At 53.7% G+C, this 14,313-nt stretch overlaps 1 protein-coding gene across 1 annotated transcript in view; it reads left to right on the top strand.

The window, feature by feature from the left end:
* The window catches only part of LOC130024615 (CAP-Gly domain-containing linker protein 1-like), a 151,000-nt gene that overhangs the window by 85,746 nt on the left and 50,941 nt on the right, over positions 1-14,313 (top strand).

Below are 14,313 nucleotides of genomic sequence, written 5' to 3' on the forward strand. Positions count from 1 at the left end.
ATCCACCCCGAAGGAAAAAAAACTTTCAGTGAATCTAAGGAACAAATGATGACTTTATTTTTTTTTTGTGGGAGTAAAAAAATTTTAAACTATTAAAAAATTTTAAAACAAATATTGAACTGTTTCTTCTCGTTAATCATGGCAAGCTGTGTCTGATTCAGAAATCTGAAGACAACTCAATTGTAGCTAATCTCAGGATCTTCATCGGCAGGTAGAAATTGTAAAGGATTCAGATGTAGGTCTGAGTGTGATGGTACATAAAGTGCTAAAAGGAATTTGCTCTGCTCTCAGGTTGAAAGCCTAGAAGGGTTTAGGTCCAGTTTCCCTGGGTTCATGCAGAAACCGCTGCCTGCCCCCAAGGGCCTTGTTGGCGTGCAGTCCTGATGGCGGAGGCTCTCTCCATCCTGGGCTCCCACATGGAGGCGCAGAACTGCTGCCTCTGAGAGAGGACGTCGCCTACACTCACCCAGCCCCTGGGTTTGCTGCGGGTTTTCCCCAGACTGTAGTTATCTCCAGCATAGCTGCACGCGATGTGTGCCAAAGGTGAAAGTCAGCGTTTCTTTCGGGAGCTTGTCTCCAAGTTAGGTTTTCAGACAGGTTGAAAACAGGTCCAGATCTGTCGGGATGGGAGATTTGTGATGAAAGTAGATAATGGACCAAACATGATGACCTCTCAGTGTCTGTATTGCAAACCATAATGTCCAAAAGTAGAGAGAGAGTATGGGGAATATTGTCTGCCATGGAGGCAGGGGGAGGGTGTAGAAGGGGGGCGGTATACCTAGGAGATTGGTGGTGGGGAATGTGCACTGGTGGAAGGATGGGTGTTTGATCATTGTGTGATTGTAGCCCAAATATGAAAGATTGTAAGTTTCTCATGGTGATTCAATAAAAATAAATAAATAAAATTTAAAAAATAAATAAATAAATAAATAAATAAATAAAAGAAAACAGGTCCAGCTGCGGAAGGCAGGGCCAGTCCTGCCCTGCTCCGACCACTGCTAAAGCCTAGAGCAGACGGGGGCGGGGTGGTCCTGTTCGGCGTACCCCACTTCCCTGACGGCCAAGGACAGATACCAGAACCAGAATGTCAGGCTCGGGCTTTGGTCAGGAACTCTGCGGGTCCGGGAGGCAGCGTCCGCGGTCCTGAGCTCACTGTGTGTGCTGATGTCTGGCTGTCTCTGCGCTCACGCGCTGCCGTGCTCACCTCACCCTCTCTTTTCCTCCCACTCCTGCTTCCTTTGCTCTATCTGTGTGTCTTTGATGGAAAGACTAAAGAAACTCTATCCACGTTACAATAAATTTCATATTTTTTTTATTTTCTAATATTTGGTTCTTGTTTTTTGCATTTTGAAAGGCTGCCCAATAACACTTTAAGGCATTTGCATGATGACTGAGATTTATTTCTTATGAAAGTCGTAAGGAAAGAATCTGGATAGTGTGATCCCTTGGGAAAGGTTTCTGGCCCCGGACACCTCCCTTCCGGCTCTCCTCCCTCTGTTGTTGCTCATGACACCAAATCTAAAGCGTGTGGCTTTAAAGGGGCCCACGTATTTGTGACTCGGGCATTGGTAAAGAGGCCCGATGTCCTCCAGCCACTTGTGGATTGCACGGTAGAAGTCAGAGCTGAGAAGAGACCAAAGGAATTAGCCGTGAGGACTGGTCAGCAGGAGCAGCTGCCGGGGTCTGTTTGGCCGTGTCCATGTAGGGGTCGCCACACGTGCCCACTCGAGAAAAGGCTGCCAGGTGATTGTGCAATGTTCCAGGCTTGTGTCAGGAACGCGCCAAGGAAGCTTCCCTCCCCTCCTGCCTTAGAGCTGATGGCTCAGGCTAGTTGGATAGTCCTGACCAAAGAATGGGAATGTGGGACTGGAGCGACATTCCAGCGTGGAGAGCGTTTGCCTTGCACACGGCCAACTTGGGTTCGATCCTTGGCATCCCATATGGTCCCCCAAGCACTGCCAGGAGTAATTCCTGAGTGCACAACCAGGAGGATCCCCTGAGATCTCTCAGTATTACCCCCTCCCCCCCAAAAAAAATCGGAATCTGCTCACGATCACGATCACAACCATCCTGTTGTTCGTCGATTGCCTCGAACAGGCCCCAGTAATGTCTCCTTTGTTCTAGCCCTGAGAATTTTTTAAAAAGTGCCATATTCAAGGCTCTTTCAGGGTTAGTAGAATGAGCCTCATCATTGTTACTGGTATTTGGCATATTGGGTAAGCCACGGGGAGTTTGCCAGACTCTGCCGTGTGGGCAGGTTACATTCGGTAGCCTGCCAGTTTGTCCAAAGAAAGAATGAGATAATAAGATGCTTCCGGGAGCTGGGTTTTATAGTCTCTGGGTCTTGGCCGTTGATGGGATTACAGGGCACAAGGGGGCCAGTTGGTGGGTGTAACCTCTGCCGACTGGAATATGAAGGATCTGAGTGGAGGATGCTCAGCTCCAATCTGAGCAGGCTTGGAGATCTCAGCCCCAGGACACGCATGCCTTTGTTCCTCTGCCAGTACCTTCATGCCTGTGGAGAGTGGTCTCAGCATGGTGGTGGCTGGTTGTGGAGGTCTTCGGCTGCCGGAGCCCTGGTCAGGGTGGGGAGGGAAACTCAACCTGCTCCCCTCCAAGGGGTCCTGGCGAGGACAGCCAGGCGCGGGGGCAGGAGACTCTGCTCATCCTCCTTAAACCCCTTCACTTTGAATAAACATTTAAAATCAGATTTTCTAAGTATGTGTTAGATTTAGAGCAAGGAACTCTTAAAATAATCTTATAGTGGGATCAGTTACCAAATAAGTTTGTTTTGTTTTGCTTTGGGGACACAGTGCTCTTCAGTCATTCCTGCCTCCAGAGACCATGCAGTTCTGGGGACCAACCCAGCTCTCCTGTCTGTGAAGCGTAGACCCCAGCCCAGCCCCAAACACATGCCATAGGAAAGTCAAGATTCCTGACCCACAGGGTCGCACCAGAGATTTCCTTTCCACTAAAACGCTCTTATTTCCACCTAAACAAGATCCTATTCCCTAGCGAGGTGTTGCTCATGTAATAGCTTAACTGCACAGAAGTCCACCCTTTCCGGTGTATTTCCAGCCCTTGGCTGTTGAATTCAGGAGATCTCTGTTAGTCTCAGATTCTTTGCTTACTACTTAATGATCTGGAGTGTAAGTGTGAGCCAGGCGCTGAGAGAAATACACACTTCTCTTTTCATCTCTGTGAGAATTCCCGTTTGCCGTAAACCCATGAGAATTCTGTAATGTGTGTGCGGATATCTTGGGTCTCACTAACCAGACATACATTCTGCCATTTCTAACGTGGGCCTCAGTCTCCGATTCCTCCTGTCAGTTTTCGGAGGCATCTGACACTCGGAACATGCTCTTCGTTCACCCACTCACCCGGGGACCAGAGAGACTCGGCTTGTTGCTGTAAGTTATGCCTCATTCAATGTGTCACCTGCCCGCATCACTGGTGCTATGGCCCAGAGCATGTGATCTAAACATGCATGACTCAGTGCCGCAAGGTGGGTTGGAGGGAACACCCAGTGGCCCTCCCGGCTTCTCCCAGGGGTGCACATTCCCTCCATCCCCAAGGCACACAGTTTCGAAACACTGAGTAGGACAAGAACATCCACTGCTGTCCTGGACCCCAGACTTTAATGAGATCCCCCACTTCACACGCACCTCTGTCTCTCTCCCAATATGCATCCCAGGAGACACACTTCTGTCCCCTCTCATGTCCTTTCCAGGCTGTGGCATTGCCCAGTCTTGACTGAACGTCCGTCCCCACCCTGTGCTCCCCCCACACGTCCTTTTGTGTGTGTTTTAATTGTTGTCATTGCTTGGTAATAATTTATTCAAGAAATAGCACTTCTTCCTGGGATTAGGTGTTTAAAAGAATTCTTTTTTGGGGGGGTGGGGTGGGGCTGCAACAAGTTCTTTTTTTTTTCTTTCTGTTCTCCATCTCGCAAAGGTATTAACTTGTTTATTTAAATTCAAATGGACACAATGATACGCTGGTTCTGGCATGTACACACAGGCAAACTTTTTCTCCCTCACAGTCAGTAAAATTTCACTAAATTTGTGTAAGCATCAAAGCCTGGGCCCCTCCCCCCGCAATAGTCCTGGGAGCCGTTGAGCATCAGTTCTAGGGCAATTGTGCACTGGCCTCTCTCTGGGTTGATTTCTGGTACAAGAAGGGAAGTCGAGGCCCCAGGGGCCATGAGGACCCTCAGGGCCTGCGACCAGCAGTCCGTGGCAGGCGGGTCCTAGGAGGCTCAGTTGGCTGGGGGTTTTCCCACCTGGAGTGGAGGGCGCCCCCTAGCAGGCGAGCGGGTGCGTGGTGAGTCTGGGGCAGGGGCGCTGCAGCGGGGACAGCCCCCTGCCAGCAAGTGCGGGCCGCCCGGGCCGCCGCTGACCCCCATCTCCTAGACCGCGCTGGGCAGGGTGCCCACCCCCCCCACGAGGGAGATGAGGAGCCTGAAGCCTGAGCCCAAAGCCACCGCTGGACCCAGACCCAAAGCCGCACGCCAGGGTGGCCAGGGTGCCCCGCCCGCCCCTCCCGAGAGGCTGGACGCCAAGGCATAGGCTGCTGCCCAGTCCTGCCGTCCCCGCCCCCGCCGACAGAGCCCCGCGGACAGATGCCTCAGGACTGAGACCCCCGCGCCGGGGGTCCGCGCCCGCGGCCCAGGACTCGCGCGCCCTGCGCTCCCCGCCGCCCGCCCGCCGCGGCCCCCAGGAAAGACGGTCAGGTGGCCTCGGTGTGCGCCTCGATGGGCGCCGGGGGCTGGGGTCCGCCCCGCGCGGGGAGACGGGCGCCGGGGGTCGCCCGCCGGGAGTCGCGGGCCCTGCTCCGGCCCCAAAAACTCACCTGGCACCACGGAGCTCGGGCATCTGGCCGGAGGCCCCCCAGGGACCGCTGCGCGGGCAGCGCCACCTCCTGCGGCTCCGCAGCCACGGGCCGGCCCTTGCGGGGCGGGCAGGGAACCCTCGGGACGGGGGGACATGGCCTGAGCGAGGCGCTGCTGGGTGCCGGTGGGCGGGACCCCCGCGCCAGGCAGGGCCCCGCACCTGTGCAGTTCGCACGGCGGCCAGCAGAGGGCGCAGCGAGCCGCTCACCGGCCTGCTGGGGCTGCTGGTCGGTCCCTCACTGGGCAGGACCCGGTGATGGCCAGGGGAACCCAAGGACCCCCTGAGACCGCTCCCAGGAGCCGGGGTGGAGCGGGGGGGGGGGGGAAACATGCCCTCGCAAGGCCAGCTGGCAGTGCAGGGGAGATGACGCCAGGGCGCCCTCGTCCCCCCGCCCCCAGCTTCCCGGGAGGGTCCCTCAGAGGGAGCAGAGGCAGCGCTGTGCGCTGGCTCTGCTGGGGGTCTGGGGGGTCTGTACAGCCCCCGGAAGCGCTGAGTCTAGGAGGCCTGTGCCCAGGCTCCGTGGGGCACCCCCGGCGCCCCTAGCGGTATGGAGGGAGATGAGGGGGTGTGATGTCACTATTTTCACGTGACCGCGGCGTCACGTGGCGGCGGGGCCCAGTGGAGCCAAGGCCACGCACCTGTGGTCAGGCGGGTGAACCTGAACGTGCTGCGCGAGTTCCTGGACATGTGCGCGGGCAGCAAGCTGACAGCCGGGGCGGGTGGCGGCCTCTGGGTCCGGGGGCACCACCCAGAGTCAGCAGCCATGAGAGAGGGGGCGTTGCACTCCCCGCCCCTGTGGCCTGGCTCTGGGAAGGAAAATGGGAGTGACCTGAGTCCTCAGCAGGACGATTACAGCCCCGCGTCCAGGCACTCCCCGCTGTCCCCATGTGCGGGGTGGTGCTGCATGCTACCCTGGGTACCACTTCTCCCAGGTGCCTGTTCCTCCACGGTTCGTCCAATCAGTTACGCCAAATGGGGAAAAAGTACCCTGGTGTCGCACAGGCGAAATGCTCACAGGCCGCTTGGCATTCATCCTGGCCCCCAGTGACACCATCCTTGCCTAGGTAGAGGCGAAGGTCAGCTGAAGGCCTGACTCTCTCAGGGGCACCTGACACTGTCCCAGCTTTCCAAATACTCTCTCAGAATTAAGATACCTATGGGATACCTACACGAGAGGTTTTCATTTGATTGATGCTGGATTATATGACGCCTGTTACATGCTGGGTTGAACGGTTTCCTTGGCAGTTCACCCACGGGGTTCATGACCCCAGTCTGACCCCAGGACACTGCATACACACTCTTTGTGGATGACAGTGAATGTGCTTCCGTGGCCAGTAGCGCCCCTTGCCCTGACGCTGTTTTTCTTCAGGCCACAAAATAGGAGTGTGGTTAGCTATTGCTAAAGGCAAGTTTTGTTTGTCCAGAGTTTGCAAATGACTGTTGTTTGCTGTTGGCCCTTATTCAAATCCCTTTTACTAAAAGAACGGGATGCTTCTCTCTCCCGCAGGCAATACTTTGAGATGAGTATCTCACAGGACCATTTGGCTTGATTGCACAGTACTCACTTCTAAAGGTAAAAAGGTTTTGGTTATTATTATTTTTTTGAAACTGTCATTCTGGACTCTAGCAAGAGTAATATGATGTTCCACTTCTGGAGTAAGTGGTGTGCAGAGCTGTCTGGTTTTTAGAATCACTGACGCTGTTATGAGTGGTAAATGTTTTATCTTCTGTGGACCTTTTGTTTATTTATTTGAAGTAAAAAAAAAACATTTTATTTGGTGACCTTTAGGAAGAGGACGAGCGGAGAGAGAGTAACATTTCAGGAGAGACCGTGGGCTTCTCCAAAGACAGAGAGAGCCCCTACACACATCCCAACATTAGAAAGGAAAGCACAAAAGTCCCCATCTCAAGGAGAGCTGTGGGCACCGCATTTGCTCGGCTACATGGGCACAAGCAACTCAGGGGCTCGGGCAGCATAGGAGCCTTCAGTGGACCTTTCAAGGGTGGGTGTGCACCCCCCTCTTCTCCTTGATGGAGAGGCATGTCTTCTGATTGTTACTTCATGTGGCTCCAAGTTTTTCAGACACAGGATTGGTTACTTCAGCCTGAATTTATACACCTGCCTTTGGGGAATCTAAATTTTTATCCTAAAGTGGTTTTGAATTTTATTTGGGGGCTCGTGCCAGGCAGTGCTCAGGACTTACTCCTGGCTTTGCACTTAGGATCACTCCTGGCAGTGCTCAGTGGACAGTATGGGGTGCTGGGGATAGAACCCCGGGTCAGCTGAATGCAAAGCAAGCACCTTCACCACTCTACTTTCTCCCTAGCCCCAGGTCTCCTGAGCACTGCCCCTGGGCACCTCCTGGTGGTGAGTCTTAGCAGTTCGATGAGGCTTGGTGCTGTGGTGGCAGGGATATCCCAGGCCACTCCAGTGGCCTCTCTTGGGATGCACATGGCAATGCTTGAGACCCTTGTGGTGCCAGGGGACGAAGTTGGCAGTCATGTGTCAGGCATGTACCGAAACCCCTGCATTCTCTGACTCAAAACTAAAGTCTACTGTGCTTTGGAGTGGGAGTGTTAGAACACCTGAGTTTTTGTTGTTGGTCTGTTTTGTTTGGGCCACCCCTGGCAGTGCTCAGACTTACCCCTAACTCTGCACTCAGGAATGACTCTTGGTGGTGTTTGGGGACGGTGTGGGAGGCCGGCAATCCAACCCGGGTTGGCTGCCTGCAGTGATGTCCGCGTTTGGGTCGGCTGCTAAGCTTTAGGGGTTCTGTTCACCATTTGTATGTGTGCTTTCCTAGGAACATGAGGTGGAGAAAATGTTCACACTCAAAGGAAGCCGCTTGCAAGCAGCGGATGTCAAGAATATCATTTTTTTCGTCAGACCCCGGCTAGAACTGATGGATATAATTGCTGAAAATGTGCTTAGGTATCTCAGAACTGATGCTTGGTCCATACGGAATCATTCCTCTGGTGGTTTTAGTGCTCATCAGGACACCTTTGCTTGCCAGCGCTTTAGGAAGTGGATCTTTGGACAGATGTGAGAGTGTGTCGGAGGAGAATGGGGGGTCAGGAGTAGGATACTCTGCAGCCAGACAAGGATAGATCCTCGGAACCCAGTGTGGTCCCCAAGTTTTCCAGGAGTGACTTCTGAGTGCATAGTCAGGAGTTATCCCTGAGCACCTGCAGGTGTGGCCCAAAAACTATAAATAGAGAATGGGAAACTTTGTGCATTGGGGCTTGGGGAGGCAGGGCAAACCACAGAAACCCACTCTCTTAGGACAGTAGGAAGCTCCGGCCTGTCTCAGTAGAAGGACCCAGATTTTTTTATGAAAAGAAAAACAGCTAGTGGTTCTTTTTCAAGTACTGAATACCATATGCTCAAATTTCATAAGCAACGTCAGGAGAAGCTGATTAAAATTTAATGCTGCAGCATTTATGGAGGAAGTGCACCAGCCCAGTCTGCATACGTTTGATCGACGTGGCCCCTACGAATGGACTTAAAAGCATGCGGGGTATTTGCGCAAGATCGGGCATGGTGTGAAGCAACTTTTTATTTTCCTAGAGACATCGCTTGATTAAATAGAAACATTTTCTTTTTCTGCAAGAAACTGATGTCCATTGCAATAACCCTGAGAGGTTTTTGGGTTTTTTTTTTCTCTTTTTGGGTGACACCCGGCAATGCACAGGGGTTATTCCTGGCTCTGTACTCAGGAATTACCTGCGGTGGTGCTCAGGGGACCATATAGGATGCTGGGAACTGGGAATCGAATCTGAGTCGGCCGCGTGCAAGGCAAACGCCCTACCCGCTGTGCTGTTGCTCCAGCCCCAACCCTGAGAGTTTTCATGTCCCATCAATGGCCCAAGAGAAAGCAGCACTGCCCCTTGGCAGAGTATAGGTCAGCGGTTTCCAGAAAAAGCATCACATCAAGAGAGCAGGAAAACTCGAAACTTAGGCCGAGTCAGTAGTGGGTGGTTAGCTCATAAGCGTCTCTTTAGAGCCCACTGTGTGTCAGGCACAGGTGGGGCCCTGGGGAGCAGTCCTCGTGTTGGGGCCACGGGCCAAGGCACGGTCCTTCCCTTGCGGTGAAGACAGACGTGGCCCCACAAGAGATTTCCACATTTTGTTTTTGCCCCGGCGAAGCCAGCTGTGTGAGCAGTGGCTGAAGGACCTGGGCGTCCTGGGCTCCTTCATCCATAGGGAGGAGTACAGCCTGGACCTCATTCCCTTCGACGGGGACCTTCTCTCCATGGAGTCGGAGGGCGCCTTCAGAGTAAGTTAAGTGTTTGCCCTTTGAACTTGACACTTGTTTCTGCCTCGTTTGTGATGGTAACACTCACACTGGCATTTTAGTGATTCCTGGATGCGTCCAGTTTCTTCCTTTTGGGGAGAGATGGGAGTTGGGCCACACCAGGCAGTGCACAAGGTTTACTCCTGGTTCTGTGCTCAAGGATCACTCCTGCGCTTGCTCGGGGACCATATGTGGTGCTGGGGCTAGAACCCAGATTGGCTGCGTGCAAGACCAGCGTCTTCTCCTGTGCTGTCTCTCCGGCCGCTGCTCCTCTTGCTTATGGAGACCCTCCTGTTTCAACAAATTGGCTTAAAATTGTTGTTGCCCTTACTGAATTCTCAAAAATCAGTTGTCCTTAAATGTGTTGATTTCTTGTGTTTCTCTGCTGCTGTTCGATGTTTGTCCTTGTGCCCGTCCCACCCTGAATTCACTGTGGCTGTGGAGGAAGCTTTGAGAGTGGAAGGCAGGGCCGCTCCAGCCAGAAATAGTCAAGTCTGTCACTGCGTTTTTCCAGTTAGCCCTTTGTGAGTGATTTTGTTTCCATGACTCGCCTTTCCCCTTGATTGACTCTTGGCAAGACCTGAAGACTTTTATCTTATATTATCATTTTCTAGAAATAAAATTGCTTACATTTTTCATTCAAACTCTCGAGGTTCTGCAGTGTGACCTCAGGGCTGGGTGCAGGGTGTGCGGGAAGTTCTGTTTCTCCCACATGCCCGTCCTAGCCCGTTTCCTACTGGTTATTTTCAGCACATATTTATTTGTTTGCTTTTCTTTGGTTTTTGCTTGGGGCCTCACCTGGTGATGCTCAGGGGTTACTCTTGGGGGTCCTCAGGGGTCCATATTTGACTTTTGATGCCAGGGAAGCACCTTCCCACTATACTATCTATCTGGCCCCCCGGAGTTTTTCTTTTTTAAATATTGCCTTTTTCTGAAAGGTTGTGTTTTGTTTGCAAATATGATTTTATATGCTTTGTTTACTATCTTTATGACAGGGAGCACTTCTGAACAATTTCTCTTTCAAAGTGTCAGGTTGGCTCTTAGGGGTGCCCGGGCCAGAACTCTGGCTCTTTCTTCTGTGGGGTGAGGTTTCTCCATGCTGAGTCCCTTAAGAGAATCTGTAGACCCAAAAGCATTGATATATTTGAGTTTTCAACCAGATGTTTTTCCTATGGCACATTCTTCACTGGAAATAGGGAAAATTGAGCATGGCTGGAGTTCTGGCAGGCCAAGTGGGGACCTTGCCCGAAGTAAGTAACCACCATCTAGAGTGTGCGACCCTTAGCCTCAGCGAGAAACGGAGGGAAAGGGAAAATAAATACCGGAATGAAGGGGAAGATGCAAGGGGGAAATACATCAGATTGATAATGTCTTCTAAAACCGGCGTACCAGGACCAGAGAGATACTAATGTGGGTAGGGCACTTGCCTTGTCCCTTGCAGACCCGGGTTCGTTCCTTGGCACCCCATACGGTCCCCCAAGCCCCGCCAGGTATGACCCCCAGTGCCAAGCCAGGGAGTCAGCCTGAACCCGTGCACGGCCCCAAAGCTCCCAGTGCCTGTCTGCGCCCTCTGCGCCCTCTATCATTGGAAGCTTGTGCAGGTGTGTTTGAGACGCGACTGCGTTTCCCTGCATTCCTTGGGCATGTGAGTTGATTTGTGGTACTGCTGCTGCTGGTCTCAAGACACGACCTTTCGAGAACGCAGGTGCATCACCAGATTTCCAGGCACCATTTCCCCTCGGCATGTTGGTCTCAGCAGCACCTTAAGAGAAAGAACCTGGGGCTCGCTTTGGTTCTGGGCTGCTGTCACCCAGCTCCCTGTGGGTTTGCTCACGTCTCTGGGCTTTATCCTGTGGAATCCAGAACTTTCCTGGGCTCCCCGATGGTCTCTCCCCACCCCAGTCATGAAGCAGGGAGGGGCTTGCATGCTCTTGTTTGGTGACAGGACACAGGCCTGCATGCCACTGTGTAGTAATAGGATACGGGCCTGCCTGCCCCTGTGTGGTGACAGGACAGGGGCCTGCCCGGCCCTGTGTGGTGACAGGACTAGGGGTTCGCCTTCCATCCAAGCCATTGCAGGTCTGGGAGCGGCCTCTCTGCTCCCTTTCCCAGTCGGCAGTGCGAAAGTGTTGAGGAAGCGGATTGGTCACCCCAGCTGAGGATAGGAGCTGTCTCGGTCACACCCAGGGTTGCTCCTGGCCCTGCGTGGGCGGGGCAAGGCCATCCCAACAGACAGACCCTAAACAGGTCGGAGCCAAGGGCCCCACATCCGCCCATGGATGCTGCATTCATGCATTCTCTCCCACCCTGAGCCACGACGGCCCCCGAGGCCGCATCACCTGGGGAGCCCCGAGTTCAGGACAGGAGGGACCCACACACCACCAGTTATGACCCTAGTGGCTGTTAAAGAGGAATTGCAAGGGCTGGAGCTATATACATTCGGAGGGCATTTGCCTTGCACGCAGCTGACCCAGGTTCAATCCCCGGCATCCCATATGGTCCCCGAAGCACCACCAGAATAATTCCTGAGTGCAGAGCCAGGGGTATCCCCTGAGCCTCGCCGGGTGGGAGTTGTTAGAGGTGTCTCTGTAGTAATACGCCGTTTTTCAAAATGAATGTTTTGTTTGGGTGCTCGGGGCTGGGCAGGGCCAGGCAGGAGCCGGCTTAGCTGTCCGCAGGCAGACACAGTTCCCGCTCTGAACAGTCACCTGTGCCCCTGAGCAGTTTGAAAGAGGCCCCCCTAATGCTTTCCTTCCACTGAATCTTCCTCTCTGCTCTGCTCCAATGCGGAGTTTCTGGTCCTTTTCTGAGGACTCTTTGGACATCCCGACCAGGATATTTTGGACTGAAGTGTGAGGCAGCACCCCAGACTTGGCAGAGACATCCTACGGGATCTTTGGGGATGTTATGCTCAATCTGGGCCAGGCTCTCTGGGAGGTCTCCCTCTCTACCCTGCCCTCAGTCTGCACCCCTCGTCCTCATGCCTCTGGGGTGCACGCCTGTTGGCCGCTGCCTTAGACAGGGTCGAAGATTCCACAATGAGGGGCTGGAGCAGTAGCACAGCAGGTAGGGCGTTTGCCTTGCATGCGGCCGACGCTGGTTCGATTCCCAGCATTCCATATGGTCCCCCGAGCACCACTAGGAGTAGTTCCTGAGTGCATGAGCCAGGAGTAACCCCAGTGCATTGCCAGGTGTGTCCCAAAAAGAAAAAAAATATAAAGAGAGTCCTGCGATGGGCACCAGCAGTGCCACCCCATCAGGTGGAGTGCAGGTGAAGCGTGTTGCGTGATTTTTCTCCTCTGCTCTCCCCACTTGCTGGATGAAGGGATTGAGGCACAGGAGCGATCTTGAGGCCCCGCTGGGGACCGTGTGTGCTCTGTCAGCACTGCTGAACCATCCGCCTGGGGGGCGCGTGCGTGCTCTTTGCTCTTTCTGGGCCAAAGATGTTTCTTTTTGTCTGTGTTAAATGGACCTTGTGGCCCTTCTCCGAGACAGTGGCTGCCCTCCTGCTGTCCCCTGTGACACTCGCTACTGTATGTGGGAGAGGCTGCCTGCCCTTCTGCAAGCCCAGCGTGTTGTGCTGTGTGGTCACGCGGGCAGGCGGAGGCCAGCCTTTCCTCGCCCGCCCAGCAATGCTCTCCCCCAGTAGAGGTGCTGCCTTGGGGCCTCGGTGCTGACTCACAGAGCCTGTGCCCACGCGCCTGGCCCTCTCCCACAGGAGTGCTACTAGGACAGCGACCAGACGAGCCTGTTCCACGCGGCCAAAGGCCTGATGACGCTGCAGGCCTGTGCGGGACCATCCTGTAGATCTTCTGCAGTGGCAAGTGCGCCAGGGTGAGTCGGGGCAGGGAGGGAGGCCTCTCTCCTGCGGGTGGGGTTTGGGGCTCCACCTCACAGTGCTCTTGGCTCTGTGCTGGGGCCACCAAACCAAGGCTGTCTGCGTTCAAGGCTTGATCCCTGACCCCTCTGCTGCCTCCCAGCCCTCTTTCCTTTTCTCTTTTCTGTTCTTTATCTTTTCTTTTCCATCCCTAGTCTCCCTCCCTCTCTCGCCCTCTCCCTCCTCCCGCCCTCTCCATACCCTGCAGTGCTCGGGGCTCACTCCTGGCAGGGTTTGAGGGATCGTACGTGGTGCCAGGAATTGAACCTGTGTCAGCCACCTGCAAGGCAAGCATCCTACCCACCATACTGTCTCGGGCCTATCTTGTTTTATTTTATTGTTCCATTTTTTTCCGCCTTATTTTTAAATTTTGGATTGCCGGGGTCTTTTTAGCTTCATTTTAAAATCCGCCCATTGCTAAAAAGGCTCTCCCTGACTCTGTACTTTGTTCCCAGCAAGTGGCCAATATGATGATGAGGATGAAGAGAGAGTTTACAGAAAGTCAGAATTCAATATTTCCTGTTTTTGATAACCTCTTGTTGCTTGATTGAAATGTGGATTCATTAACGCCCCTTGCGACTCAGCTGACATACGAAGGACTCGTCGATGAAATTTATGGCTTCCAGAACAGTAAGTGAAGCGACATCATTTACTAATAGGTTAGCTGAGTAAAATCAATCTCAAAAGTGTCTGTTTTTAAAGGTGTGGCATTTGTGTATAAGTCAGAATACTTGAAAATGTCAGGCGCTGACTTTCAGCCCAAGGTTAAAGCAAGCTCGAGCCAGGACACCATAGGGGAAACCGAGGCAAAGGGCCTTGTACAGAGGGCCATGCGGTGTGAAGCCCCGCTGCTCGGGCCGCCCAGGGAGGCGTAAAGAATAGAGCGTTTCTGAGGGGTGCCTGGGTCTGAGGTCAGGGGGCTTTGGCCCCGGGTGTTAGATTCTGTAGCATTTCAGATCTGAGTGGGGGCTAGGAAAGCTCACGGGGCTAGTGCCAGGCACACAGCCAGCGCTCGTTGCCATCCGCGCTCCTGCCTCGTCCAGTGAGCACTGAGCCGGGAGTATCTCCTGCTGGGATACAGTCTGAGAAGTTTCCCACAGTCTGATTCGTGTCTTTTCTTCAGAACAGGGAGCCCTAGGCCGCAAGAGGGGTAACTCCAGCGCCTTCAGGAGTGGCCCTGGCCGGGGGCTGGGGAAACAGCCCTGGGGATAGAGCCCCGGTCTGGAAGGACGGGGATGCAGCTAACTGC

This window comes from Sorex fumeus, unplaced genomic scaffold (assembly GCF_029834395.1).
Source record: "Sorex fumeus unplaced genomic scaffold, SorFum_2.1 ptg000029l, whole genome shotgun sequence".
Classification (NCBI taxonomy): domain Eukaryota; kingdom Metazoa; phylum Chordata; class Mammalia; order Eulipotyphla; family Soricidae; genus Sorex; species Sorex fumeus.